The sequence below is a fragment of the Procambarus clarkii genome, chromosome 52 (genome assembly GCF_040958095.1).
Source record: "Procambarus clarkii isolate CNS0578487 chromosome 52, FALCON_Pclarkii_2.0, whole genome shotgun sequence".
NCBI lineage: Eukaryota > Metazoa > Arthropoda > Malacostraca > Decapoda > Cambaridae > Procambarus > Procambarus clarkii.
This window is the reverse complement of record NC_091201.1, coordinates 10,673,975-10,684,452: the sequence shown is the minus strand read 5'-3', so window position 1 is coordinate 10,684,452 and position 10,478 is coordinate 10,673,975. Positions and strand designations below refer to the sequence as shown.

At 38.5% G+C, this 10,478-nt stretch overlaps 1 pseudogene; it reads right to left on the bottom strand.

The window, feature by feature from the left end:
- Positions 1-6,038, bottom strand: part of LOC138352110 (transcription elongation factor SPT6-like) — a 28,456-nt pseudogene extending 22,418 nt beyond the window's left edge.
- Positions 6,039-10,478: the final 4,440 nt, after the last annotated feature.

Here is a 10,478-nt window from a genome sequence, read left to right as displayed (position 1 = left end):
CTCTTCGAATCTGACCCTGCACATCTTCCTCTTCTACGTCAGATTCTTCATCCACAATCCTCTTCAAACGCTTATACTTTCTCTGTGAAACAAAAATTCAAGACATATATACATTAATTCATAAACAAAAAATTGTCATGAAGACAATCTATAGTACTATGCTAGTATTATAGTTCTTATTTAGTATGTTAGTATCTTAGTATATTTAGTATCTTATTTAGAGATATAGTATGTTACACGCTCACGAAACCATTCAAATGATTCATGGGTTTGGTTATTTCTTAGATAACCTTATGAGACTTACTTAGGTTATCATTGTAGCACAACCTCCAAGTCAGTGAGGCACCCAATATTATGGAGCAGCCAAATGTTTAAAAGTACAACTTTTTTTTATATATTGGTCAACCCTTTTTAAAATATACATTTTTTAAAATTTATTTAAATGTAGTAAAATCTTGAATTTACAAGACAGCAGAATTGGTTTTTGCTATAATAGGAATCAGCATATATTTCTAGGAAAATTTAATAAAAATTTTGACTAAAATTTTACCATAAAAATTATATAATTGTCCAAAACTTATTTTTAAAACATTCACTCTGAAAAATACTGTATACTGTGTATTATATAAATACACTTTTATATAATTGAAATATAAATATATTAAATATATTAGATATATATCCGAAATTAATCTTAAATTATATTTCTCTACTTCTATATATATGCCAGCAGAAGCAATAATGGTTTCCCAATTTTGTTTCTAATTCATCTAAACAGTGTGAAATTCAAGTTCTTTTCATTCTTTATAACACAAAAATGCAAATTATCTTTTTCTATCCTGTACAGAAACTTGTATAAATATAAACAAAATATATATTACAATAATTATTGGAGAAAACTAACCTTTCTGTCAAGTTTCATACCAGTGTTCTCCTCAATAAGTTCAATATCATCATCATCGAGGTAGTTTGTTTTATCTTCATCGTCCTTCCGCCGTTTTCGTTTGCCATACTTTTCACTGTCTGACCCCGAACCTCCTTCATCATCCTCTTCATCGTCGTCGTTAATAAAGTCTTTATTTTCTTCACGAATTTTCTCTTCATCTATTAATAAATAACCAGAGATGAATGCGATGAAAGTTCTTTACTCTTATTGTATTGTTCTTATTAGTTTTAGTTAGTTTAGTTCATTTATTATGCACCCCATAATATAGGTTACAGAGACACATAATGGGCTTAAGGAATTAACCCCACAGTTCATTTAGCTAAGCAAGTTAAAATATTGATGAGATAGTTCAAAAATTCAACAGGCTCCAGAACGACCACCTTTGCAGTTTTTAAATTAAGCAACTGACATTTCTGACAACTGACAACTCCCTTCATTTCTTGAAGTTTTGAAGGTCTGGCATATTTCAAAAGGCTTTATGGTATAATAACTTGGAAGCACAGAAGCAAGGCTTTAGGATATAATAACTTGGAAGCAGAGAAGCAAGGCTTTATGATATAATAACTTGGAAACACAGAAGCAAGGCTTTATGGTATAATAACTTGGAAGCACAGAAGCAAGGCATTATTGTATAAAAACTTGGAAGCACAGAAGCAAGGCCATATGGTATAATAACTAAGCACTGAGAAGCTTCTGAGCCCACTAACAGTACTGTGATTGATGTCAAGTCACCTAGTTTCATTTTCAACACTTAATAACAACTAAGGTATAAAACGTAGTATTTTTAATAAATATCTTATATCTGTATTTACTAATGAGGAACTTGACGATATGCCTTCAGCCGAACAAGTCTGTGTGGGTGGGGACGAAGACAGGTTGACTAGTTTAGCAGTTACCAGGGAGGTTGTAATTAAACAAATAGTAAAACTCAAACCAAACAAATCCCCAGGGCAGGATGAAGTGTTTGCCAGGGTGCTTAAAGAATGCAAAGAGGAGCTTTGCGACCCACTGTCTCCCATATTTAATAAATCAATAGAGTCAGGCAGAGTGCCAGAGTTATGGAAAGTTGGTAATGTGATACCAGTTTTTAAGAAAGGAGATAGATCACTTGCGTCAAACTATCGGCCAATTTGCCTAACATCTATTGTGGGAAAGTTACTCGAATCGATAATCCAAATAAAATTCGTCTTCATCTTGAAAAACATAAATTAATAATTGAGTCGCAAATGTTTTTATAAATGGCCGTTCATGCTTAACAAATTTGCTATCTTTTTATTCTAGCATAGTTGAGGCAGTTGATAGTGGTAAGGACTGTGATGTTGTGTACCTTGACTTTAGCAAAGCTTTTGATACAGTGCCACATGAAAGACTGATTAAAAAGATAGAGGCTCATGGTATTGGGGGTGCTATATTAAGTTGGATTAGGGCATGGCTATACCAAAGGAAACAGAGTTAGTATAAATGTGTCAGAGTGGGATAATGTTGTTAGTGGAGTACCTCAAGGCTCTGTCCTGGGACCTCTGATGTTTATAATATATACAAATGATTTAGATTAAGGTTTGAGTAGCAACATCTGCAAATTTGCCGATGATACAAAAATCGGTAGGGTAGGTAGGGAAATTTATACGGAAGAAGACTCACTATCACTTCAAGTTGATCTAAATAGGGTTTTGAAATGGTCAAAGGATTGTCAGATGCTGATAAATATAAAGTTCTGAGTCTAGGGAATGATGGTAGTGTTACAAGATACGAGCTTGATGGTGTTGAGATTGTGAAGTCGGATTGCGAAAGGGGTCTGGGAGTTATGATTAGTAAAAATTTAAAACAAGTATAAATGCATGAATGTTCGTAATAAGGCAAATAGGACATTGGGATTTATTAATCGAATCTTTAGTAACAAGACACCTGGTGTGGTTCTTCACCAATATCTTGCTCCGGTTAGGCCCCACTTAGATAATGCAGTTTAGTTTTGGTCGCCGTATTATAGAATGGATATAAATTCACTTGAACGTGTCCAGCGTAGGATGACTAAGTTAATTCCCCAAATTAGAAATCTTTCATATGAAGAAAGATTAACAAAGCTTAAATTGCATTCACTGGAAAGGCGAAGAGTTAGGGGGTGACATGATAGAGGTTTACAAGTGGATGAATGGACACAACAAAGTATATATTAATAGGGTATTAAAAGTAGCAACACAAGACAGAACACAAAACATTGGGTATATATTGGATAAATTTAGATTTAGAAAATACTTGGGTAAATACTGGTTCGGTAACAGGGTTGTTGATTTGTGGAACCAATTACCGCATAATTAACCCAGGGCCGGATGAAGTGTTTGCCAGGGTGCTTAAAGAATGCAAAGAGGAGCTTTGTGACCCACTGTCTACCATATTTAATAAATCAATAGAGTCAGGCAGAGTGCCAGAGTTTTGGAAAGTTGCTAATGTGATACCAGTTTTTAAGAAAGGAGATAGATCACTTGCGTCTAACTATCGACCAATTAGCCTAACGTCTATTGTGGGAAAGTTACTCGAATCTATAATAGCAAATAAAATTCGTCTTCATCTTGAAAAACATAAATTAATAATTGAGTCGCAACATGGTTTTATAAATGGCCGTTCATGTTTAACAAATTTGTTATCTTTTTATTCTAGCATTGTTGAGGCAGTTGATAGTGGTAAGGATTGCGATGTTGTATACCTTGACTTTAGCAAAGCTTTTGATACAGTGCCACATGAAAGACTGATTAAAAAGATAGAGTCTCATGGTATTGGGGGTGCTATATTAAGCTGGATTAGGGCATGGCTATACCATAGGAAACAGAGAGTTAGTATAAATGGAATCAAGTCAGAGTGGGAAAATGTTGTAAGTGGAGTGCCTCAAGGCTCTGTCCTGGGACCTCTGTTGTTTATAATATATATAAATGATTTAGATTCAGGTTTGAGTAGCAACATTTGCAAATTTGCCGATGATACGAAAATCGGTAGGGAAATTAATTCGGAGGAGGACTCACTATCACTTCAAGTTGATCTAGAAAGGGTTTTGAAATGGTCAAAGGATTGGCAGATGCAGTTTAATGCTGATAAATGTAAAGTTCTGAGGTTAGGTAATGATGATAGAGTTACAAGATACGAGCTAGATGGTGTTGTGATTGCGAAGTCGGATTGCGAAAGGGATCTGGGAGTTATGATTAGTAAGAATTTAAAACAAAAGGATCAATGCATAAATGTTCGTAATAAGGCAAATCGGACACTTGGATTTATTAATCGCAGCGTTAGTAACAAGACACCTGGTGTGGTTCTCAAGCTATATCTTGCTCTAGTTAGGCCCCATTTAGATTATGCAGTCCAGTTTTGGTCGCCATATTATAGAATGGATATAAATTCACTTGAACGTGTCCAGCGTAGGATGACTAAGTTAATTCCCAAAATTAGAAATCTTTCATATGAAGAAAGATTAACAAAGCTTAAGTTGCATTCACTAGAAAGGCGAAGAGTTAGGGGTGACATGACAGAGGTTTACAAGTGGGTGAATGGACATAACAAGGGGGATATTAATAGGGTATTAAAAGTATCAACACAGGACAGAACACGAAACAATGGATATAAATTGGATAAGTTTAGATTTAGGAAAGACTTGGGTAAATACTGGTTCAGTAACAGGGTTGTTGATTTGTGGAACCAATTGCCGCGTAACATTGTGGAGGTGGGGTCCCTCGATTGTTTCAAGCACGGGTTGGACAAGTATATGAGTGGGATTGGGTGGTTATAGAATAGGAGCTGCCTCGTATGGGCCAATAGGCCTTCTGCAGTTACCTTTGTTCTTATGTTCTTATGTTCTTATAATGTGGTGGAATTGGGGTCCCTCGATTGCTTCATGGACATGTATATGAGTGGGCTTGGGTGGTTATAGATAGAAGCTGCCTCGTATGGGCCAATAGGCCTTCTGCAGTTGCCTTTGTTCTTAACTAGGTGGGGTCCCTCGATTGTTTCAAGCGCGGGTTGGACATATAAATGAGTGGGATTGGGTGGTTATAGATAGGAGCTGCCTCGTATGGGCCAATAGGCCTTCTGCAGTTGCCTTTGTTCTTAACTACGTCTCGTTAAAAATGACAAATATATCAGAACATTAACAATAGCAATGAAGTGTATCCATACATTTATATCAAATTATTTAAGATTGCTGAAAGCAGATTGCTGAAATAGAGGGAGTTCAGAGAACATATACGGCATAAAGAAACGCGATAAAGCACCTAAATTATTGGGATACTACGTCCTAATAATTCATTGACAAAGTGATCTTAATGCTTTCCAAATGTACTCGATAGAAAGAGAAAGGAGAGATATCAAATGATATACACGTGGAAAATACTGGAGGCCCAGGTCCCAAATCTACACAGTAAATGACAACATACTGGAGTAATCGACATGGAAGAAAATGCAGAATACAACCAATGAAGAACAGGGGGGGCCATAAGCATAACCCGAAACCACTGAATAAACATGAGAGGTCCACGGTTGTTCAACAACCTCACAACCATAATATTGACGGATATTTTTTAAAGATAAAACTAGATAGTTTTCTTCAAGAAGTGTTGGACTATGGTGGATATGTGGTACGCTCCAAGCAACAGACCGTTGGACCAAGCTCTCAAAATTCAATCATGGCCTCGGGCCGGGTTTGAGGAGTAGAAATTCTAGAACCTCATTAGGTATGGATGAAACAAATTCATAGTATATATACAAAGTCTTGAAATCAATGAGAACGTTCACATTCACATTCAGCACCGCTCCTGTGCCAGGAAAGTCCACTACGGGCTCACTATAGCCCGTGCTACTTGCCCCGCTTCTGTGCTAGGTAAGTTATGGGCTCACCATAGCCCGTGCTACTTAGAACTTGTTCCGAGTATCTGAATCTATAACAACAACAACAGCATTGAGAACTTTTGCATCACTTACCATCGTCATCATCCTCTTCAGAAGAGTCATCTATAACTGTTTTTAGTTTTTTCAATTTTTTCCTTTCATTTTCTACATATTCTTCTTGCTCTTCTTCACTTTCCTCTGCTTCTGAGTAAATGAACTGGGACATGATTGGTGGTGTCTCTCTCTAAAGTCCTGAAGATACAAGAACAAAATTAAAGCTATTAATTTAATTTAAATTTAATTAAATTAAATTTAATTTAATTAAATTTTAATTTTAATTTAATTAAATAGCTTTAATTTAATTAAAGCATTTCAAATTTGTTAAACATGAACGGCCATTTGTAAAACCATGTTGTGACTCGTTTATTAATTTGTGTTTTTCAAGATGAAGACGAATTTTATTTGCAATTATCGATTCAAGTAACTTTCCCACAATAGACGTTAGGCTAATTGGTCGATAGTTTGACGCAAGCGATCTATCTCCTTTCTTAAAAATTGGTATCACATTAGCAACTTTCCATAACTCTGGCACTCTGCCTAACTCTATTGACTTATTAAATATGGTAGACAGTGGCTCGGATAGCTCCTCTTGCATTCTTTAAGCACTCTTTCTAAGGTGCTTAAAGTTTCTTTCACCCTATGCCCCTGCTACCTAGCAGTAAAATAGGTACCTAGGTGTTAGTCAGCTGTTATAGGCTGCTTCCTGGGGGTGGAGGCCTGGTCGAGGACCGGGCAGCGGGGACACTAAAAGCCCCGAAATCATCTCAAGATAACCTCCAGAAGATAACCCTGCCAAACACTTCATCCGGCCCTGGGGATTTGTTTGGTTGAGTTTAACTATTTGTTTAATTACATCCTCCCTTGTAATTGCTAAACTAGTCAACCTGTCCTCGTCCCCACCCACATAGAATTATTCGGCTGAAGGCATATTGTTAAGTTCCTCTTTTGTAAATACAGATATAAAATATTTATGAAATATACTACTCATCTCTTCATCACTATCTTTTATTTGACCTGTCTCAATTTTTAATGGACCTATCCTCTCCCTAATCTTTGTCCGGTATAACTGGCAAAAACCTTTAGGATTTGTCTTCGCTTGCTCTGCTATGCGATCTTCATAGTTTCTTTTTGCTTTCCTTATCTCTTTTTTAGTATTTCTAACCAGTTGTACGAATTCCTGCTCTAAACAGACTTCCCCATTCTTAATCCTTTTGTACCACGCTCTCTTTTTACCTATAAGATTCTTTGTTATCCACTTTGGATTAGTTAGTATTCGATCTATTTAATTGATATGGTATGCTACATTCCTGGGCTTTGCTTATATTTTTAAATGGGTTATATTTTGAGTCCACATCGAAAACCCCTTTTACGTCACCTTTCGCTGGGTTAACGTCTAGCTCCAATACCGGCCCACAGCCCATACCCAAGACTTTCCAATCTATTTGACCCAAAAAATTTCTTAGGCTATTGAAATCAGCTTTTTGAAAATCAGGCACTTTAACAGAATTTTCTCCTACAGATCTATTCCATTGAATGCTAAATCTGATTTCTTTATGATCACTGTTCCCTAGCTAATCGCAATACTTCTAGTTCATGTTGTCTCTGTCTTTCTTTTTCTTCTCTCTCTCGTTGTTTCTCTTCCCTTTCTCGCTCTTCTCTCTCTCTTTCTCGTTCTTCTCTCTCTCGTCTCTCTTCTCTTTCTCGTTTCTCTTCTAATTCTAGACGCCTCATCGCCAATACCTTTTCTTTCATCTCCATTTCTTTATTTTTCATCTCCACTTCTTTATCTTTTAATTCTCGTTCTAATTCTAACTTCTTCCACTCTATCTCGCGATTTATCTCTAGGGCACGCATTTTGACTGTAAGAAAGCTAATATTAAGCTCACCTGCATCACTGTCAATGTCACTGCCCTTATCTTCCTTTTCCGTGGAAGCTATTTCCTCACCTTCCTTTGTACTAGGAGTCTCGCCTTCCTGTTTCTCCTCTGCCTTCAAGTGCCGGTGAACCTTGGACAAGATCTCCACACGGGAATCACTGGCACGGATCTTGATCTCCAGGTAGGCGCTCACTAGTACAAGCTCTGGTTTGCTCAGATATTTTAATCTGGCAAGACAGTCCACTCTGTTCAGAAAAGCCTGAACATCGTCCAGATCATCGATGGTAGCGTTTTCTGCCATTGTCACAGATAGAACACTCAACTAGCACTTAACACACCGCTTACATGTTAGCACTTAATGCACCGAGCACTGTTCTACGTCAATATTGCACTGTATCGCACCAAACACAGCACTTGCCAATATTGCACGTAATTACTTCGGGCACCGCACTACACAATATTGCACTGAGTCGCAGCGAACACTTCGCTTTACAATATTGCACTGAATCACAGCGAACACTTCACTCTACAATATTGCGCTGAATCACGCCGAGCACCGCACTACACAATATTGCACTTAATCGCTTAATCACAGCGAGCACCGCACTGCACAATATCGCACTTAGTCACTCTTGAGCACCGCACAGGACGTATAATGTCACAATCGTCACACACAGGGGGAATTATATACAAGGATTACGCCACTTCACCACCCCTGTCAAACATACTTAACAAGGGGTCGGATCCTGCTGGGGATGCCAATTATGTTACGGCCCTCTCGGGTCGCAACTGAGTTCGTACTCTGATGTTATTAGAGGAAGTTGTATCCGGCCCCAAGCCAGTAGTGGCTTTCAAGGGATGAGATCCGTGACGCAAGTAACTTAAAGGGGAAGGGAAATAAAGTTAAGAACTTAAGTTTATAATTGTTAAACCATCACCAAATAAATAATATAAGATTACAGGTCAGTAATACCTGTAAGTAAGACCTGTGGCCAAATAATATTGGCCACAGGTCAGCCAAAACACAGTTCCACTGGGGGCACCGCCGTGGAGGCCGTCAACCACAAGTCCAGCAGGTCTGCTGGCAGGTTCCGGATCAGCAACGCTGGTCAGGCCACTCCACGAGCGATACTAGGGTAGCGCCCAAGTCAGGAGCCTCGTGTGATACCACAAATCACTCTCCTGTCCTTAATACCCCAGTGGTTAATCGTCTCCAGCAGTCGGTCCCGGGTACGACAAGCCTTCACTGCCGCTTCACAGGCAGGGTAACACCACAGTGTTCCTCCGGGAGACGACTCACAGCTGCTGCAGCATAGCACAAGGTATGGAGACGGCTGCCTTGGGTAGACTGACTCAACTTCCATCACAGCAGTCCCAGGTCGACTCTGTAAGCAGACACGTATTTATTTCTTTTAAGCAGTAAGCAGACCTTTATTTCCCTGTCCCCATCAATAACTGGGACACACTAAAACACCTCACTTATGGGCTCAGGCACAAACGCCTGACGTATCCACTCCATAGATGGCGCTGTCGTCGGAGCACCACCTCACCAGAGGTCAGGAGCGGCTGTGTTGTGAGCTGCACAGGACTGGAAACTGGCCCTTGTGGCCAGTACACGTCGTCCTCACCAGGTGTCGTCGTCCATTTGGAGGGGGTTTCAGGAGCTGACCCACAGATGGCGCGGTCGTCATTGCTCCGTGCTCGGACGCTGGATCCGGGTTCGTAACACTCCTATTATAAGAGTATTTGTTTTTTCGTTTAATTCTATCTATCTATTTCATTCTATTCTATCTATCTATCCAAATAGTTTCTGTGTGTGGCTCAGTTTTGATTCCGTGTTTGAGACAACATTACAAATTTTACCTAACATATATGGCTACTCCCCCTCCTCGTCTAATATATCTGTCTGTGTGAAATAGTTTAAATCCATTTATTTGATATTCAGCTAACAGTTCTCTATTTTTTACATTCATCCACGTTTCGGTATATGCAATAATATCTATAGATGCACCCCATCCCGTTCTAACCACAACGCTGTAAATACTTCACCCACGTACCACAAATGGAAATAATCGTCAACAGAACCTAAACACCTAACCTAACCAATGACTAAATATGCACAATATGCTAACATATATTAATAGTAATTTACATTTGAGAAAATTCCTGTATTAAATGAATATTATGTTAACATATATGAATGCGTCTTTGGGGTCGACCACTTAGTGGAATGGACTTGATCTGAGGATGGGTTGGCATAAAAATTTAAACATCTTCATCGTTGAAGGAAATATACTAAACTTATAGAACAGTTTGAACTCACTTTATTTATTACATCATCCGTAATGGGTTAAAATTGCTTTTCTAATTCTGCTACAATTAGGTAATTAATGCTTATTGTTACAAAAAAAATTCATCAAATAATTAGTTTTTAGCCAAAATTTACGAGTAAGAAGCTTCAGTGTCTTTAGAAACCATTGAAGATCTAAGGAAATTCACACACTTCGCAAAAGTTTTCTTCCTTGCTACTGTCCCCCTGCCATTCCACGAAGATTCTGCCACTAGTTGTGCCGCTGGTGTCACCATTGACACCAGCAATGTCACCATTGGTGACATTACCAATGGTGGCAGTGGTACTGTCCCTGCTACTGTCTCCCTTCCATCCGTTGAAGATTCTGTCACCAGTTGTGTCACAGCTGCTGCTACAACCGTTGGGGTTCTCTTCGCCA